Source organism: Diceros bicornis, chromosome 9 (assembly GCF_020826845.1).
Source record: "Diceros bicornis minor isolate mBicDic1 chromosome 9, mDicBic1.mat.cur, whole genome shotgun sequence".
Lineage (NCBI taxonomy): Eukaryota > Metazoa > Chordata > Mammalia > Perissodactyla > Rhinocerotidae > Diceros > Diceros bicornis.
In genome coordinates this window covers 10,898,954-10,919,273 of record NC_080748.1, presented here as the reverse complement: position 1 = coordinate 10,919,273, position 20,320 = coordinate 10,898,954, and the positions used below count along the sequence as shown (strand labels likewise).

The 20,320-nt window shown below is 39.2% G+C and overlaps 1 protein-coding gene across 9 annotated transcripts in view; it reads left to right on the top strand.

Moving 5' to 3' along the window:
• The first annotated feature begins 1,138 nt into the window (after nucleotides 1-1,138).
• The window catches only part of LNX2 (ligand of numb-protein X 2), an 82,043-nt gene continuing 62,861 nt past the window's right edge, over nucleotides 1,139-20,320 (top strand). For 4 of the 9 annotated variants that reach the window (XM_058547911.1, XM_058547908.1, XM_058547914.1 and 1 more), the window contains exons 1-2: nucleotides 1,139-1,341; nucleotides 11,422-11,516. The gene's annotated coding sequence lies outside the window, so the exon portion shown is untranslated. Of the gene's footprint in view, nucleotides 1,342-1,385; nucleotides 1,406-5,320; nucleotides 5,415-11,421; nucleotides 11,517-20,320 lie in introns of those variants that run through there. The other 5 variants (XM_058547909.1, XM_058547913.1, XM_058547912.1 and 2 more) reach the window with 4 other exon arrangements.

Here is a 20,320-nt window from a genome sequence, read left to right as displayed (position 1 = left end):
GGAGAGAGGAGGGGTCGGGCTCCCGCCCCACTCCGATGCCGAGACCGGCCTGTGGGCGCCTGAACTCAGCCCTCGGCACCTTCCTCTAGGTGATGGCGAAGGGGGCGGGGCCTTACCTGTGGCCCCCAAATCACCTTCCTTTTTAGGGCCGGATTCGGGCCTCTTTCTGACTTGCTGTTAGACCCGTGGGGGATGGTGTTACTCCCAGGCGGGACCCCAACCCTCGGGGAGGCTTTCATGGGACGACAGGCTTAAACTATAGTTGATCAGTACACCTTGATGAATTTCACAACCGAATAGGATGGTTTGAGCCGGTATTTGTCTCATACGGGATCTTGCAGCTAGCTGCACAGCTCAAGTGGGTCAAAAGACAGGCGTTTGTCTTTACCTTTTGGGGGAGGAGTGAGAGTTTGGAAGGAAGCCCCCATCCTTTCTCTCCTGGGATCTTTTCTACTCCTGAAGTACGTCCTCCTTCCCTTTGGACTTCCTTTTCCCTTTACCCTTTCGGCGTCTTAATCCTCCTCACCTGCGGAACCTCTCGCTCACCTTTGTTCACAGGTGCCGCTGACCCCGCCTCGGCAACCTTTCACCACCCAGACTCGCTCTCCGCCCTCCTTCCTTCGTACCGCTCCTCTCTCCGTCCCCTCAGGTGTTCTTTGCTAATAACCCCTCTCCCTTCCTCGCTCACCAGCTCCCCTCGCCTCCCTCACCCAGTCAGCCCCTGTCCCTACCACCCTACCCCGGCTGTCCTCTCGTCAAACACACCTACACTTCTGCTTTCCTCCGCCACTTGTTCTCCTTACCCGCCCCCCCACCCCCATTCCCCTAGATGTTCCCTGCCTCCCCCAGCTGTTCCGCTCTCTTCGCAGCGATCGGCGGGGAGCGCAGAGACTTCTCGAGCGTGTGTTCTGCAAGGGAATCAGGCGAGCGGCGGCAACACCCGAGGCGGGGGGGGAGGCCAGGCGGCGGGAGGCGGAGCAGGCTCACTCTAACCCGGGACTGACGGCCCGTCCTGGCCCGCCCCCTGAACCCTCGGATAGGCGAAGCCGCTCTCTGGCCCGCCCATCTCCCGCCCTGTGCTGCCGCCGATTGGCCTAGGTGCGTGTCGGGTTGGGCGGCTGGGCCCCGGCGCTCGCCCCCGCGAAGGCAGCAGGGGCGGTTGAGAAGCGAAGTCTTGGCCCGAGTTTGCTTCTTGCCAGGAAATCCGCGGCGGTGGCGGCGATTCCCCGCGAAGCAGAGGCCGGCTAGCTCCGCACTCCCTCAGCGGGCCGCGGCGAGCGGAGCTGGGCTGTGCTGCGACGCCGGGAGCCGGCGCGCGCCCCGGGCAGCCGCGCTTTCCCAGTGAGTAACTTTGCCTGGCCGCCTCGCTCCGCGCCCTCCCGCCGGGTCCGGGCAGCCGCCTCAGGTGCGGGCGTCGGTGGGGTGTGGGGCAGCGCCGCGCCCGGGGAGGCGGCCCGAGCGGCGCCACCGCCGCGGTGCGCGGCTCTCCTCCTCGCGCGCCGGGCTGCGGGGAACGCGGACCCGGGTGTGGGGCCGGCTGCGCTTGTCCAGGGAGGGAGGGACGGGCTGCCCTCGCCCGGTGCTCGCCGCCGGGCAGGCGCCGGGGAGAGGTGGGCGGCCCCCGGCTGTTACCATTTGGTGGTTCCGGCCGCTGTGTTGCAGATCTTTGCGTCCTTTGCTTTTTTAAGGGGAGAGGTGGGGAAGAGTTTTTTATTTCCTGTGTGTATGTTGTGGTGAATGAGAGACACTAGCTGCCTTCCGTCAGATCTTGTTCCCCTGGAAAGGAATGGGGAGAGATCGTACCCTCCGTCCCAGCCTGTTGCCTAGGAATTCTCACCTTTCCCTTCAGGCCAAAGAGGGTGGGAGAGCGATTTCACCTCTTCATGGGGGTAATTTCAAAATATGGATCTTGGTTTTGAAGCAGTTGCACACAAAGCACCACTCAGGAAATACATCACTCGCTTTTTAAAGCTTTATGCCATATTTTAAACGAAGGAATTTTAACTTATATGTAGTGTTTCTTCTGATATTTCAGTTTACATTTAAGGTTACAAATCAAGACGTTCGTATCTGCCAGGAGCTACAGTACATTCATGCACGGGCTTAACTGTATAGATGTTTCTTTTTAAATCACAGAAACCAGAAACGAAGTTAAGTGAAAAGCAGTGGCAGTGCAGGAGGAGGAAACAGTTGTGAGCTTCGGTTTATTGGAACTGCCTTCACTTAAAGAATTTCACATTCTTGAAGCAGCAGTAGTTAATTGTAAATTGGCCTTCGTCCCGGGACAGATTTTGAGTTTTTTCTTGTGTGTACTGTGACGCAGCACTGATGAAGTTGGATCTCAGATCAATTTTATTTACTTTGATGGATTTGATTCCGATCTCCACACTCCTTTGGAAAATGGACTTTGATCTAGTATCCTTTTGGGGCCTGTCAAAACTTTGTTAAGCCATGAAGAACAAAGTTTTACCTTTTTAGCTTGTCCAAGTCCCACATGTGATTTTTCCCATAGGGGTAAAATGTATGCCAAATCGGAACCGAAGTAGAATAACACTACTTTTAATTTGGCCCACTTGTGTGTTAACATTCCTAATTCTGTATCTTGTTCCTTTCCTTTTCTCAAGTGAGAAATTTTTCATTATTTCTTCATTCAGCAAATGATAGAGTGCCTACTGCATGCCAGGCCTTGACGGCAGGGCTCGGCTCTTGCCCTGAAGTTGCTCATAGTCTTATTGGGAAGCTGAGCCATACTACTAGCTACCTGAAAGTTATCTGAACAAAGTGCTGTGGGAACTTGGAGCATTTCTGCCTGGAGTTTGTTAGGGAAGGCCCCACATAGGCACTCACTCTTCAAATTGGTGTGGGATTTTCCAGGTACATTCTAGACAAAGAGACTAATATGTAGGGTGTTGCATTACGAGATCTGCATCTAGTTACTCTGGCTGAAGGACACAATGTATGGGGTTGGAGTGGTAGTCAAGGGCTGGGTAGTATTCATTTCAGAGCACTTAGCACTTTGCCTTGCTTACAGTAGGCACTCAAATATTTATTGAACTGACTTAAACAGAAACACAAAGGATTTTGTATGCCAAATTAAGAAAACCGGACTTTAGCCAGTTAGTAATACAGAGCCGCTAGTTTTAAGCAGGAGAATGTTGTGATAACATTTGCATTCCAGAAGGATATTTGCAGCGGTCTGGAGGATGGTGGGGGTGCAGATGGGAGGTAGGGGGACAAAGTAGGAGCTTTTATACTATAGGGGTTAAGTGCTCAGGCTTCTCAATTCACATTTTCAGGGTTTGAATCTGGCTATATCACTTATTATATAACCTCTTTCTTCCTCAGGTTCTTCATTTCATGGGGTTTGGGGGATAAAGCTTGAAAAACATGTATATTATTTGGAATAGTGCTTCACACATAGTAAGGACTTGGTAGATGCTAGTTGTCTGTGAAGGCAGTGGAAGTAGGTGATGATGTGGCATTTAGGAGGTATATTTGGTTGGAATAGGTAAGTGACTAGATATGATTAATGATGATTCCTAGGGATGATTCCTAGGTTTTTTGACTTGAGGCATTGGAGTGTACTGGTTAAGCTGGCTGTGGAGTCAGGGATTGAATTCCATCACTTACTCTTAGAATTACTATCCTGACTGAGCTTTGGTTTTCTCACATTTAGGAAATGATCATAGTACCTGTCTAGTAGGGTTTGAGGATCAAATGAAATTACGCATGTAATGCCCTTGGCAGAGGACCTAGCGCGTTACAACTGCTCAGTAAATATTAGGTGTTCCTTTAGTGATAATGACATTAATGAGCAGTGGAATGTTGGGAGATAAGAGAAGGGCAGTTAAAAACAAGGAGTGGGAAAAGGAAGGTAATTAGATTTGGAGCAGACCAGTGAGGTGCTACTGGATAGTTGAGATGTCCGTGATGAAGTTGTTGGATAGATGTGTCGACAGGAGCGAGGAAGGAATGGAAAAGAAAAAAGAGAGTTCACCTAAAGCCTTTGTGCGTTGTGGTAAACTTTATGAGATTTGGGGATTGCAGTCCTGAGAGTGTTGATGTTGAATATTAGGCATCTCTATTCTTAAAATGCATTTTGGCTACCATTACAGGGGAACTTCAGGCTCATATAATCTGGTTGGCCCTTCTCTCTCTCCTCTTTCTCTCCTTTCTGATTGCCTCCAAAAATTCAAATATTTTTTATTTTATTATGCAGAGTCATTTAACTTTTCCCTGCTTATGGGCTTAAAGTTCACTCCAGGCCCACCTTTTTATGTCAAAATCCAACAAAGTTTCTAGAAGAATCAAAGGTCTCACTTCATGGGTTCCATTCTACTTAGAAAACAGTGTTGGTTGAAAATATATGTGTATGTGTATATATATGTGTAATTCAACATGCAAGATATTTGTGTATATATGTGTGTATATATATATCTTGTGTGTAGAATTATAGTTGTAGAAGACTTGGCCAGGCCTAAAATGACCCTGTTACAGGACCGGGGAGATTTACAAAATAAATCCCCTTTAGCTTTCCTCTCATATGTTTCTTTTCCTCAGAAAGTACAAAAACAGTTGAAAAATCTGTGGTTATGTAAGTTTTTTGGTTGGTTGGAGTTAGAAGAAATGGCTATTTCGTGTATTAGCCTAATGAGAAGTTAATAAGAGGAATTTTTTAAAAAGCAAGTGCTCATGATATACATTATGATAAATTGTCATCTAGTTAGTATGCTTGTAAAGAGGCAGGTATTGTATGTTGTATACTTTATATGCTGCATAAGAGCAGGGATCGTATCTGTTTTGCTCACAGAATCCCCAGGTACTTAAAACCATAAATATTAATGTATGCATGAATGAATGAATTAGATCTGTTGGTTTTGATCTGTCTTGGCCCACAGACTTCTCCAAATCTTTGGAACAATCGTTAGTCAGAGGGAAAACACAAGAGAGAATTGAGCCAGCAAGGAAGCTTAAAATGTTCATGTACCTATAGGAGGATACAGGAACTATAACAAAATTTATGGCTATTGTGAATCAGTGATTTTAGTGCCAGCTGCTATAATTATTTGCATGATTCCCTCCTTTTCATATTTTATTGTGATAGTTGTGGGTGTGGCAGGGAGGAACAGACGATGTAGGGATGTGGCTTTGTTCAGAGGTAAACTGACAACAGCTGTGTCATAACTTTGTCCTCTCTTGGTTATTAGCAGAACTCCAGAACAGAGTCTCTGAAGTCTTGATAAGAAAAGCTGAAAAGATAGGAGCAGAAGTGTTGTGGGCAGAGAGAGTTGAAGCATAGTTGACACCTTTATCTTTGCAGCCTCGAGATTTAGGACCAGTACTTCTGACAATCAGGATCCCTCAAAGGAGAAATTATGTGGAGGAAGAATTATTTTTTCTCAAAATTGGACTGGGTAAGAGAAGTGAGAAATAGCAACAAATGCAGAAAATAGGCAATAGGCAAGTAAAACTGTAACTATATACAATATATATACAAGTATACTACAGTATACATATAGTATATACATGTGCTTATATATATAAGTATACTCTAAGCAATCATGTACCACTTAAAAAGCATACCACTTTCATACATAAAACAAATGAGATTTTAATTTTTTTCTTTATTGAAAGAGTAATCTTCAAGTTCTTTTAAATAACAGATGGCCCTAAAGTGTATAATAGGGGCCATTGTAAAAAATGTTTATAACCAAGTTGTGAGGACTTGTATCTTATGTAAAATAAGGTGTCCTTGAGTATAATAAACCTCCCAAAGGCTCTGTTGGCTATTATTTTGTTTTACAGATAAAAGTAAAGTAAGTCTGGGAAATATTTGTACCCCACCCCCCAAAAATTGTGATTTTGGCTTCCAATCTTAATTCTTAATACTGTTCAATTAAACTACATAAATAATTATGGAACAAATAAATTGGAGTCTACTTATATCTTACTTATTTCATTATTTTATTGTGACTTTTCTGTGACATAATTTTAATGTTTGAATTTTGACTTTCAATTTAATTGTATTCAGCGAGTAACTAAGTACACATGATGTGATTAGCACTGGGCTGTGTGGAACTCAAAATTGTCTTTGCCCTTGCAGAATTTAACATCTTAAAAGACATTCAGTCAAGGAGTTAACCTTTTCAAGCGGGGTGACTGATACCTTGACTTCTAGGACCTTGGCTTCTCAACTCCAGTGACCTTCACTTTCACTGTATTTTAACATTCCCCAAACTTTCCACATTGGAAATCTTAAATTTATACATCCTGTTCTCTGACCACAGCCTCCTATCCCATCCTTCAGCTCTCTCCCACCCACGGTTTTTATTACAGTGCCCTTCCTCTTGACAGAGACAGCTTGCCAATCCCTTTATTTCACCCCACCTCCCATCCCCTGTTGCATTAACATCTGTTGGCCTTGAGGTCTTTCCTATCCTGTTTGGAATCCATTGTTAAGCACCTTTGCCTCTGTTGAGTTTGTTTTGTGCTGTGCCTGCCAGGTAACGTCCCTGTGTCCCTGTTCTGATTAACTGCTTCTCTCCCTGAGTTGCTTTGGTAACACCATTAAAAGGCCCAGGCCCTCGGTGCAGATAATTGCCTCCCAGACAACCCCTCCCCACCATTGCCATCAGTCAGTTGTGTTTATTTTGGCACCTACTGAGTCTCTGACACTGAGCTAGGAATACTGGGATATCCTCATAGAGCTTACATGCTAGAGGAGATAGACATTCATCAAATAATAACACACTGTATAGTTACAAAGTATGGTAAGTGCTCTGAAGAAATAGCAGATCCAGTACTGTGGTGGATAGCACACGTGGCTATTGAAATGTGGCTAGTCTGAATTGAGATGTGCTGTAAGTATAAAATATACACCAGATTTTGAAGACTTAGTATCAAAAAGTAAAACATCTCAATTTTTTATACTGATTGTGTGTTGAAATGATAATATTCTGGATATATTGGGTTAAATAAAATTTTAAAAATAATTAGTTCGTTTCTTTTTTTTAAATGTGGCTGCTAGAACATTTAGCCAGCCCTGGTGTTCTAGTGATTAAGATTTGGTGCTCAGCACCACTGCCCGGGTCCGTTTCCCGGTCAGGGAACCACACCACCATCTGTTGGTTGTCATACTGTGGCAGCTGTAAGTTGCTGTGATGCTGAAAGCTATGCCAACAGTATTTCAAATACCAGCAGGGTCACCCATGGTGGATAGGTTTCAGCGGAGCTTCCAGACTAAGACAGACTAGGAAGAGGGACCTGGTCACCCACTTGTGAAAAATTGGCTGTGAAAACCCTGTGAATAGCAGCGGAGCATTGTCTGATGTAGCCCCGGATGGTGAGAGGATGGTGTGAGAAGACCGGGCAGGGTTCCACTCTGCTTTACACAGGGTCACCAGGAGTCAGTGTTGACTTCACAGCACTAACAACAAACTAGAACATTTAAAGTGACACGTGTATGGCTCACATTCTATTTCTGTGGGACAGCACTGGCATAGGGTGTTGTCTGGGGATATAATGAGGGAACCTCTGGGGGAACAGGTGTCACTGAAACCTCCCCTGTGGAAGTTGTCTTTGAACAGATATTTGGCTGAGTAGGTGTTATACAGGTAAACCCTCCTCAGAGGAAGCAGTCAGAGGTGGATGGCACTTTGAGGAAAAGTTAGAAGATGGTGAAAGAGAGCTGGGAGAGATTGGCATGGGATGAGGCCTGAGAGGTAGATAGGGGCCAGATTTTGTAGACCTTGTTGACTCTAATAAGGATTTTGTTCTTCATCACTCATGGATTATTCCAAACCATCATTTACAAACACTTTATCCAACCCCCACTTCTTGAACAGTCTGCGGATAATCTGGTCGCTTCATGATGATCTGTCTGATTTGATTTCTCAGATTTCTGTCCCTCTCCTTCCCAACTTATCTGTATAAATCTCAGATCTGTTGAAGGCTAACTTTTCCACACGTGCTCTTGATCCCATACTTGAAAGTCTCTTTACGGAGAGGCTTCATCAGTTAACTCCCTTCTATATGTAATCTCTTTCTCCCTGCTGGCTTTTTCACACCAGCCTGTACGTGTGCTCCAGTCTTAAACTTATAAAACAAAGCTCCATTGACCCCCCACATTCCTTTCTAGTTATTGTTCTTAAAGCATAATAAAATATTGTTGATTTAATGTTATATTTTAAAGCAGTATATTCAAAATGTATTAACATGTAGTCAATATAAAATCATTAGTAAGATATTTGACTTTTTTCATATTAAGTATTTGAAACTGGTTATATGTTACACTTACAGCATATCTCAATGCAGATGCTAAATTTTCAGTGGTTAGAGTAAAAAGAATCTTATCAAAATAAAAATAATTTAACAAAAATATTTTACACTGGTTTAGTCTTTTTTTATTGTGGTAAAAAGCATATGACATAAAATTTACCATCTTAACCATTTTTAAGTGTACAGTTCAGTAGTGTTAAGTGTATTCACATTGCTGTACAACAGATCTCCAGAACTTTTTCATCTTGCAAAACTGAAGGTCTATACCCATTAAACAACAACTCCCCATTTCCCCCTCCCCTTAGCCCCTGGTAACCTTCATGCATAAACTTTCTTTTTCTATGGATTTGATACCTTTCTTTAGATACCTCATATGAGTGGAATCATTCAGTATTTGTCTTTTTGTGACTGGCTTATTTTACTTAGTTTAATGACCTCAAGGTTCATCCATCTTATAGTATATGATAGGATTTCCTTCCTTTTTAAGGCTGAATAATATCCCATTGTATGTATATACCACGTTTTCATCTGTTGATATACGTTTGGGTGCTTCCACTTCTTCGCTATTGTGAATAGTGCTGCAATGAACATGAGTGTGCACATATCTCTTTGAGACTCGACTTTGAATTCTTTTGGATCCCAGTTCTTTCAATCCTAGAAGTAAGATTGCCGGATCATATGGTAGTTCTATTTTTAATTTCTTTAGTAGAAGTCCTGTGCTGTTTTCCATAGCGGCTGCCCCATTTTACAATCTCACCAGCAGTACACCAGGGTTCCAGTTTCTCTATATCCTCACCAACACTTGTTATTCTCTGTTTTTTTTGATAGTAGCTATCTTAACAGGTATGAAGTGATGTCTCATAGTGGTTTTGATTTGCATTTCTCTGATGATTAGTGATGTTGAACATCTTCTCATTATGCTTGTTGGCCATTTGTATATCATCTTTGGAGAAATATCTTTTCAAGTCCTTGGCCCATTTTTTAATTGGGTTATTTGATTTTTGTAGTTGATGATTTGTACGAGTTCTTTATATATTCTGGATGTGAACCCTTTATCAGATATATTATTTGCAAATATTTTCTCCCATTCCATAGGTTGCTTTTTCACTTTTGTTGACTGTGTCCTTTGATGTGTAGAAGTTTTTAAGTTTGATATAGCCCCATTTGTCTGTTTTTGCTTCTGTTGCTTGTGTTTTGGTGTCATATCCAAGAAATCCTTGCCAAATCCAATATCATGAAGCTTTTCCCCTATATTTTCTTATAGGAGTTTTTAGTTTCAGGTCTTAAATCCATTTGAGTCAGTTTTTGGATGTGATGTAAGATAAGGGTCTAAACAAAATATTTTTAACGTATTTCTGAGACCTTATGTATGGAAACAAGAGGGAAAAGTCTGAAATATATGGAAGAGTTTTAAATTGGGAGGATCAATGAGAGTGATTAGGTTAGGATACATTACTTGAATGGTGCTTAATAGTATATTCTAGTGTGAATTTCTCTGTCCTTTTTGTTTCTTATATTTGTGAGATACCAATATGGAAACAGTCAATAGTCTAGCGCTTGCTGAGCTAAAAAATAAAATGACTGGGGAGAAGCCAGGTATCAGAGTACATGTGGTTGCATCCTGAGCCTCTCCTGCTAAATATGTAATGCATGTGGTCAGTGGTTGCTGAGCATGCCTTTTAGGACCATCCTGTCAGGGCCATTTAATAAGATTGTGAAAGTATCCATAGCAATTAGATCTCATATGAAATATTTATTAACCTCATTAATTTCTCTCATTTTAGGCTTTGTGCTTTCATTATAGATGAGATACATTAATTGATACTTCAATAGACTAATTTCAGAGTTTGTTAAAAATAGGTATAATTTTTCTGGGTCCCTGACCTATTCTTTTTCCAGGTATAGGGAGAACATTTGTCAGCACATTTGAATGATTTTTCTACCTTTGAAGGTATATAATAACATTAAGAAAGCTTTCAGGATTTACTCTGTGAGTCTGGATGTTTTTTAATGGTATGATAGCTATTTACAGAAAGGACTAAAAAAATTTTTAATGAATCTATTTGGCAGGATACGGAAGGATGATAAAATCTGAGTACTCTTAAACATCAAAGTCAACTTGAAACTAATATATATTGTATTAACTTTTCTTCTTATAAAAGGTTTACATGTTATAAAGTTGTTCTGTCTGATTTTAGTCTTTCTAAATGTGACAAAGTGACTGAATTTTCTTTATTTATAGTTAGGGTTCACCAGAGGCAGTAAATCAAACTTGGTGCTGGAGGAAAGCAAAATAGACGATTAAGTAGTTGTTAAAATGTTTATTCATAATACAGCATTCTTTATGTCTTCTTAAAGAATTACTCTCTTGGTTACTTGAAACTTTTGAAAAGAAAATTGTTCTGTTAATAAAAAAGAAATTGCTCTCACAGTGTACTAGGATTTATGGAAGGATATCTTTCTGGAAGATAAAGCTTAATGTTCTTAAAAATAATATTTTTAATTCAATTTTAAAATAGTAGTATTTCTATTTTAAAGAATATTTTTCTACTTGGTAACTCTTGGGAAGCAAGCAGTACATCTGATTTGCTTTATTGCGTACATTATCAAGTACATGAGGGTATAAGGGTACATGTGTTTTCTTTTTTTTATAACTATATTTTTTTAATTTAGAAGTAATACATGCTAAATACAGAAAATTTAGGAAATCCTAAACTATGCAAAGAAAATAAAAATTACTCATAATCCCACCAGTTACAATTCTTTTAAAATTCATTTGTTCAACAAATATTTGAACATCTACTCTGAACTGTGTACCAGTCTAGATATTTGGGATATGAAAGTGAATTATAGAAGTTCTTGTTCTCAGAGATTGAGACTAGTCAGATTATAGTTTCATTACAATTACTATATTTTGTTATAAATATGATATTTAAATGATAAAACTTAAGCATAGAGAGTCTTGTGGTAAGGCAAAAGTTTATTATTATTATAAATTATATGTAAAGAATAGTCTCAAGTGAAAATAAATTTCAGCATTTTCATGATTGTGTGGGTCCTGAGATAGCTAAGTACATGATTATGTATCTTTTTCCCCCGCTGGATATTTATTGAATGCCTATTATGTGCTGGGCACTGTTCTAGATGGTGAGAACAGAGCAATGAACAAGGCAAGTGGGATCCCTGTTCGTATGGAGTTTACATGCTGGGGGGCAGGAGGAGAGAGAAACGATAAACAGGTAAGCACATTAATGAAAAGGATAATGACAAGTGCTAGGAAGAAAGTAAGATGATGTGGTCAGATCTCAACCATCTGTTATATTGGTGGCTAAAATCTACAGCTAGTCCCCAGATTACCTTTCAGCTGTTAGTTTGTCTTCTTCACCAGGAAGACTTTTAACTTAATACTGCCAAAAAGAAAGTGTCATCTTTGTTTCTTGCCCTTTCTGCCCTCTCCTGGAGATTTCTCACTCAGGGAAATGGCTAAATAGCAAAAGTAGGAAGGAATTAAGAGGAGAAACAAGGCATCTGGAAAATCATTTCTCAGATAACTTGGGTTTTCATGAAGCTGGGAGTTTGTTGAGTTTGTACCAACTTGAGTTTGTACCTGTCAGTATGTCAGCAGTACTTACTGTTCGTATGGTCTGAATTAAGAAAAACAAAACCCTTCCAGTTATTAGGAGAGGGAACAAGGGAGAATGATTTTAATCAATCCTTGTGGAATTTGCAGTTTTATTTTGAAGTTTCTCACGTCTCTTCATAAAACTGTTTATCATCTATGTCACCTTTATAAAATACACTTGGTTTGTAACTTAACTGATTAGACAGTCTTTACAATTGATGTGTAAGACTTTCGTGCCCTGCTTTGTTTGGCACCTAAAGATTTGGAGTGTGACCCATGACTCATCAGTTGACGTCGTGGTGCATTTTTAGAAACAAAGAATGCGATAGCAGATTTCCCTGAAGAGGCAGTAGTGGAAGTAAATACAAGAAAACACACATTTTTGTTTCTATCTGTGCTGATGTTATTACAGCTGTATGTTAAATTGATTCTTAGAAATGTGTTACAACACTGGACATTTCAATGAGTCTGAATAGAATATGTATAAACTATGTATATGTCTTGCAAAAAGAGTCCTTTTGCAAGAATGCATTAACTGCATTTCTCCCATTTTTATGGTATGAAGTCACTTTGCAGATAAATATGATACTTAATATACTTAGGTGTGTGTTTTACTTATTTATTTTTAAAATGCAGAGATGAAGCAATGAAGAAAAAGCATTGTCTTGCGCATACTACTACTTCATTTTTAGTGCTCCATAAAATTGTTTTTATTTTTGATGTGATGTCTTGTTTGCTTGCTTTTTGTTTTTAATCATGTGTATAAGAACCAAGCTTGGCTGCTTTCTATTTCCTGCTTTTCTTTATTTCCTTTTGTACATGCTCCAGCCATGGTCTACTCCCATACACATAAAAGTCAATCTGTACAAATAGATACTAATGAAAAACAAGTCTCACTCCCGCTCCTTTACCCCAGCCTCCCAGTTCCTCTAGAGTTGACTATTTTTAAGAGTTTTTTAATATCCTTCTAGGCATATTTTGTGTGTATAAACTGTGTATGGCTGTATAGAGAGATATTTTAAAACATGTACTGTTCTGACCTTGATGTAAATTAGCTCAAAATTTGTTTTAATTTACTAGTCTTTTTGAAATTTAACTTAGTCATCTTTTGTTTGCTGATCTCACCTGAATTATATTACCTTAAAAAAATAGTTATCTCTTGAAGGACATGTGAACATTACCAAGCAGAGGTTTTCTCTGCTGGATATGATTATGGACAAAATGACTATTTGAACTTTTTTTAAATTAAAAATCATGACCCTCTTGCTTGTTACTTTTTAAAGGGAGTGCTGAACATAAAAATTAACTTAGTCATCTTTATGATAACTTAAGAGAAAATGGAACATTTACTAGGTTCCTTTGATCTAGCAAATATAGTGCATCCATGAAGAATACCTGTTTGGTACACTTTACATTTTGTGAAGCAGCTTAGTTAATTAGGGAATATTATAGTACAGATTGTGCTGAATTAAAAATTACTTGTTTAACAAATCTGCTTGCTAATTGGAAATGTCTTGGTGTATTTTACAGGGTTCATCAGTTCTGCAGATTGTAACTTGACAGTATTAATGTTTGTGGTAGGCACTCAGAATATCTTTCATTTTGAGAAGTGTTGAGCGCATTCATTTTATTCTAAAAAGGGGAGGGGAAAGGCAGTCTCTTTTCCTTGAATCAATTAGAATATGATGTTAGATCTGGAGGGGAAAAAATGTAAATTGTTTTCAGTAATTTATCACCCTAGAAGGCTTGAATAATTTCACTGTTATACTGCCTTCCTTTTGGTGGTGAAATGTAACTGGGCAGAATTGTGGCACTGCCAATATTAATCGTTACAATAACTACCGTTTGAGTGACTACTCTATGGCTGTCAGTCTGGTAGGAGCTTTAAGTTTCATTCAGCAGTTAATTGTCACAGTAATCCTGTGAGGTCAGTATATTGCATTTAAGGAAACTGTTCAGAAGGAGTTCAGAAAATTTCAAGGATAATATACAATTTGGACAAAGTGGTTTCCTATGATTGGAAATCAGACCTATTTGATCTAAAAGCCATCTTACTCCATACTAAATTGTTTCTGTGAAAAGATAAAGTTCTGATAGAATCATAATAGTTTTCTTCCTTTTTGCTGAAAAGGACTTTAAAGATCATTTTAGTTTAAACCACATAGTTGACCAATGAAGAGGTAGGTTCCAGGTATAAAAGGCCATAGTCATGTTCCTGGACTCATAAAGAGATTATTTTTTTCAAAAGAAACTCAATGGGATTGTTTTTTTGTTTGTGTGTTTGTTTTTGAGGAAGACTAGCCCTGAGCTAACATCCAATGCCAATCCTCCTCGTTTTGCTGAGAAAGATTGACCCTGGGCTGACATCCATGCCCATCTTCCTCTACTTTATATGAGACGCCGCCACAGCATGGCTTGACAAGCGGTGCTTCGGTCCGTGCCTGGGATCTGAACCTGCAAACCCCGGGCCGCCGAAGCGTAGCATTCGAACTTAACCGCTACGCGACCAGGCTGGCCCCTCAATGGGATTGTTTTGTTGTGATGCATTGAATGATTTCGTAGAAACTGTGGTTTTATTTATAAAGCCTGACAGGAAGAAGCAGATTGCTTGCCATATGTATCCCTCTGCCTGCCTACCTGTCATCCTACCATCCATCCATGTGTTTCTCTCTTGTCTCTCTCTCTCTACTAAAACTAGAGAAAGGAGTCATTGTATTCTTTATAAACTGCTTCAACTTCTTATTGTATGTTTAATTTTTAGTAGTGGTCTTAGAGCTGAAGTGGTGAAATGTTTGAAGGGGTAAAGGAGTTGAAGAGTAATTGCTTCATCACAGAGATTGGCCCCTGCTAAAGTATATACCTTGACTTTTGTAATGGGCTATCAGCAAGGACTTTGATTTTACTTTGTTTTATCAAACTCTTCTCATAGTGTTACTTACCTAGTGAAATGTTTACCTGCATGGTTCTGTGTGTTTATTTTGTATGGTGTTTTTGGACAAGGAAGTGTTCTTCCCCCCATTAAAATTTGGTAAAAAATGGCAATTTGGGAGCAAGCATAAGAAAATAGGTTGCTACAAAAAAGACTAAAATCTTCTTAGCTGAGATGTTCTTCGTATTGACCCTTTGAACCTTAGGTTTTCTTTTTCTTTTTGTAAAAATTTTAATTTGTGAAATAGAATTTTTCACTCTTTATGTTATAAAAATAATTAAAGATTAGAACACTTGATAATAGATATAGAAAATCTGGAGACTAGACAAGCAAGAGTAAGAAAAAAATAATGTGTAATCCCATCTACCAGATATACACCATATCTCAGTCCATTGTTTGTTCTTGCTCCCATTCATAATTATTGGACAATCTTCCTAATCTACAGTGAAATTTATGATGCTCTTTATAGTGTGTCAAAGGATTTCCTGTAATCCTTCCTTACCCTCTTGTTTCTTATTCTTTACCCACTGTTTCCTTGAAGGTACCTCAGCCTGTATAGTGAAGCTTTCAATTAAAGTTAGAGAGATACTTATCCTTCGTTTTCAGCACTATTACATGCACACCTTTTGTAGTCATATGGGTCAAAACTAATCCAGAACACAAAATAAAGGGCAGAAAGAGAGACCAAAGTTGAGAAAACAATTCATTTTGCAGCACACATTCAGTTTGAGGTGACCCTGTAGAATGCTCATTAGCCAAAGAGCATTGGCAGTGTGTGTGTGCTGCTGGCACTACCCAGTGTACCGCTCTGCCAGCGTGCTTCCTCTCCTTGTCTGAGGGTGCACCACAACATGGCATGCGGAAAATATGCATTAATTGTGATTTATTTTTTTACATAATGACATATTTTTTATTTTTTAGTAAGGAAAACATTTCAGGAAACATAAGAAAATCAAATCAGTGCTTTTCAGAGTGATACAAATAAGATATGTGTGTATTAAAATTGCAGATGGGCATCTACTTTTTGGTGGAGGGATACCTTAGTGGTAGTCATTTTCTTTCACTGAATTAAAGTTTATGTATCATTGTTAGGTGTAATGACATTAAGCTAGTTAGGAAGCATTTCTTAAGGCTTTGTGCCCCGTTGCTGGCATTTGTATAAAAGGAAAATAAAACATAGCTATTGTAGGAACTGGCTGCCTCTTGGTATATGTGAGCCGGTGAGAGACAGTGCATCATAAGAGACATCTGGCCATTTTTGGAGCTGTTTACCTGTTCAAGCGCTGCTAGTGGGTTCCATAAGCTGCTATTGTTAGTATTTCTTTGTCATTGGCAGATAGATGGCAGTTTACTAATTTGGATAATCACCTGCTGAGTCCTATAATGGCATCGATTACATAGGCATACCCTATTAGAAATGGTCATAATATATCCAAGCAGTGATTGCTGTTGTTTCTAGGACAGTTGTGCTGCTTTTACAAGCTAATTCAGAATATGCGGTTGTACCAAAATGCATTTTTGTTTTTATTTTAAAGGATGATGTCAGATACTATTCTTGTTCCCCCAGAACTTAATTGAAAGACATTAACTACAAGTCCAAAACATAATTATGTTGGGAAAGGTGAAGTTCTTTTAGTGTAGAAAAGAGGAATTAGATTTTAAAGGGAGACTTTTTCAGTATCCTCTTTAACAAATGTCTTTCAGTTCATATTATTGATCCTAAATATGGATTGTTAAGTGAGCCATAAATTGCTGATGTTATCAAATAGAAAGAGATGAACAGAAAGAATAGTATTTTAATACTGGTTTCCTAAGTAACAGTGCTAATATTTGAGAGCATAATTGTTTCATAAGACACTAGATGAAAGTATAGTTTCAATTATTTGATTTCTAGAAAGTGGAAAAATGTTTATATAAAAGTTATATATAAAAATTTATACTATAATTTTTCTTAATATTGCCCTATGTTTTATGTACCTCTCAGTTACTCTTCTGACATAATAATCGTCTTATAAATAGTTGCAACTCAAAAGTAATTAAAATGTTAATTGGTCACGTACAACACGTGTTGTACACCAATTTTAAAAAGACTTGACAACGTCAAATGTTTGCAAGGATATGGAGCAACCAGAACTCATATATTCTTGGTGAGAATGTAAAATGGTATAACCACTTTGGGAAAGTTCTGGAGGTTTTTTATAAAACTAAGCATATGCCTACCCTGTGGCCCAATGCTTCTACCCTTAGGTATTTACCCAAGAGAAATGAAAACATGTTCATAGAAAGACTTGTACAAGACTGTTCATAGAAACTTTTTTTCATGATCACCAAAAGCTAGAAACAGCCCAGTTGTCCATCAATGAGGAGCATGATACAAAAGAAAAATGTAAACAAATACTGAACCTCAGCTAATGTTATGCATGCTGTAATATTTAGAGAGAAGTGTACTGACTTCTTCAGTGTGCTTTAAAGTGCCTGGGAGGCTGGCCCGGTGGCGTAGCAGTTAAGTTCACGCATTCCACTTCAGCGGCCCAGGGTTCGCTGGTTGGGATCCTGGGCACAGACCTACTCACTGCTCATCAAGCCATGCTGAGGGCATCCCACATAGGAGAGCTACAACTCTGCAACTATGATATACAACTATTTACTGGGTCTTTGGGGAGAAAAAAGAAAAAGAGGAAGATTGGCAACAGATGTTAGCGTAGGGCCAATCTTCCTCAAAAAAAAAAAAAAGGTGCCTGAAAAGATAAAATGGAGGGAAGAATGGGTAGCTGGGTGATAAAGCAAGTATATAAAGTGTTAATGGTAGACTAGTAAGAAACAGGCATTCACTGTAAAAATGTTAAACTTTGAAAATTTTCATAATATATTGTTGGAAAAATATTAATTGATAATAGAACTTTTTGTGGCCTGTTCATGCATGATTTATTATCTTATAAACTTTATTTTTATTTCTCTTTGCTTCAGTGATCTTTATCCTGATTTCATATATGAACTTGTGGCTGTGTGAGAATTTTTGAGAATTTATCTTTACTGTTAATTACACTAAATCATAGCCTTATTTGAAGAGTCAGAGTAACATTTTAGCTCGTTAGTACAGTTGTCTTTCTTTGGGGCTGACATCACAGTTTTTTTGTTTTTTTACAAAGAGTAGGACTGAGTGGCAGTGTCTTCAGATAGATTGTTATAAATTGTGTGATTTCTCTGGGATTGTACTGCATGTTGCTTATATAATGCCATTTTTGTTTTTTCTTTAATGATGGGTAAAAAGGGAGGGAATGGTAAAAAATTTCCCAATTTCAGGTACCGCTGAACATGGACTTTGAAACCAGATGGACCAGAGTTTGAATCCCATGTTAGTCACTTAAAACTTACTTGTTTTAGCCCCTCTGAGCCTCATTTTCCTCGTCTATAAAGTGGTGTTGGTAACTACTTCAACTACTTCACAGGGTTTGTTGGAACGATTAAATGAAATAATGCTTGTAAAGCAATTAGTGTCTAGCGTGTAGTAATAGTAATAAATAGAGTTATTAGGGAATAGTTAAATCCTTGGAAGTGAACTTTAAGATTCTTCCAGGTTGTTTGAGGAGAAAGTAAAGCCATAAGGTAATATGCTTAGATGAAAATGAGCCACGTTTGATTGACTCAGAAGGGACACTCATGATCCAGTAATGAATCCAGGGAGATCTGTGGATTCCTCCGTAAAGACATTGGATCGATAGGCTGCTACAAAATGACTATTGTGATAATGCTTAACATTTAGAGTGGTGCTTGGGAATGAGAAGTTAAAGTAGTAGACTTCTTTTTTTGGTGCTCATCATCCATTCACCTTACTTCCAGCCACAGCCCCTAATTTCCCATTTTGGGGTTCCACTTTTTGTCTGCTTTAGCCTATGTGCTTCTGGGGAGGTTGACTCAATGCCTTGTTTCAGAAGTAACCCAGGTCTGGCCCATTAAAGCATCATGTGTCCCTGGCTACAGTGATTGGTTCAGGATGGGTACATGACCCAAGTCTAACAGAGATAGGAAGATGTAATTCACAGGGTTTTGTCAGCTATTACGGAAGCTGAACAAGGGCTATGACTATGTGACCCCAAGACTGCTAGGGACCAGCTGCCACATACAGCCTGAGCATGAGCCCAATGCAGAGGAAGCAGAGTTGGGAGAAAGAGTCCTGAGTCCAGTCACACCTATCTTGTCTTGTGCTTAAGCCAGTTTCAGTCAAGTTTTCTATCGTTTGCAACTGGAAGAATCCTACACATGGATGCTTGCACAGTGTGTATCTATCAGCAGTGTTGCTTAAGGGCTTCTTCACTCACTGAGTGGTTCTACAGTTAGGCTTCTGTGTCTCTATGTCACATATTCTTTGCTTGTATAATGGTTTTCTGCTGGTTAGACTGTAAGTTCTTTGAGGGAAGGAATTATATTACTCCTGTTAAATACGTGCACTTTTTATCCTCATATAGACAAAGATATCTGTATCTGTGCTGTCCAGTACCATAGCCACTGGCGTTATGTGGTTTTTGAGCATTTGAAATGTGGCTAGTCCCAATTGGGATGTATGTAAGTATAAAATACACACTGGATTTCAAAGACTGAGTATGGAAAAAGACTGTAAGATACCTCATTAATAATTTTTAAAATATTGATAACATGGTGATATGATAATTCTGGATACATGGATTAAATAAAATAAATTATTAAAATTAATGTCACCTGTTTCTTTTTTCTTTTCTTAATGTGGCTTCTAGAAATTTTAAATTATATATGCTCCAATTATATTTCCATTGGACAGTGCTGATCTAGATCTTTGATTCCTCCCTTTTTTTTTTTTTTTCCTTGTCGACCAGGCCCCTCCTGTCTCAACCTAGAGAGGCAGTCAGTGTGACATAGGGCTTGAGAGCTCAAGACTTGGAGTCAGAGACTTAGCCTAAATTCTCTCTCTCCTTTGTATATGCTGGGTAATTTATCAGTAGTTTAGAATTAATGATTTATTTAAAAAATCGTCCCCTTTGTGTTAGGCAGTGTGCTTGGTGCTAAGGCTATAATGCTGAGCAGAGCACAGGCCCAGCATTCACAGAGCTTCCAATCTAGTGGAGGAGACAGGTATTAAATAATCATACAAATGAATGATGACTGTGTAAATACTAAGAGGGAAACACATAGGGTGTTTTAAGACCATATAACAGGGGACCTGTCCTAGTTTTGGATGCCATGTGGAACGTGTTTTTGTTTTTGTTTTTAAGAAATCACATTTTGAAAGATGAAAAAGAGTTACCTAGGAGAGGATAGTGGGAAAGAGTATTCCAGGCAGATGAAATATTTGCAAAGGTCTTGAGTCAAAACGGGGCATGACACTTGAAAGGAACTGATAGAAAAGGTGTGGAGTGGAGAAGTGAAATAGGTGAGGATTGTGGTAAGAAGTAAAAGTTGGAGAGTTAAGTCAGAACAAAATTACGCAGAGTAAAATTGATAGGACTTCATAATGGATT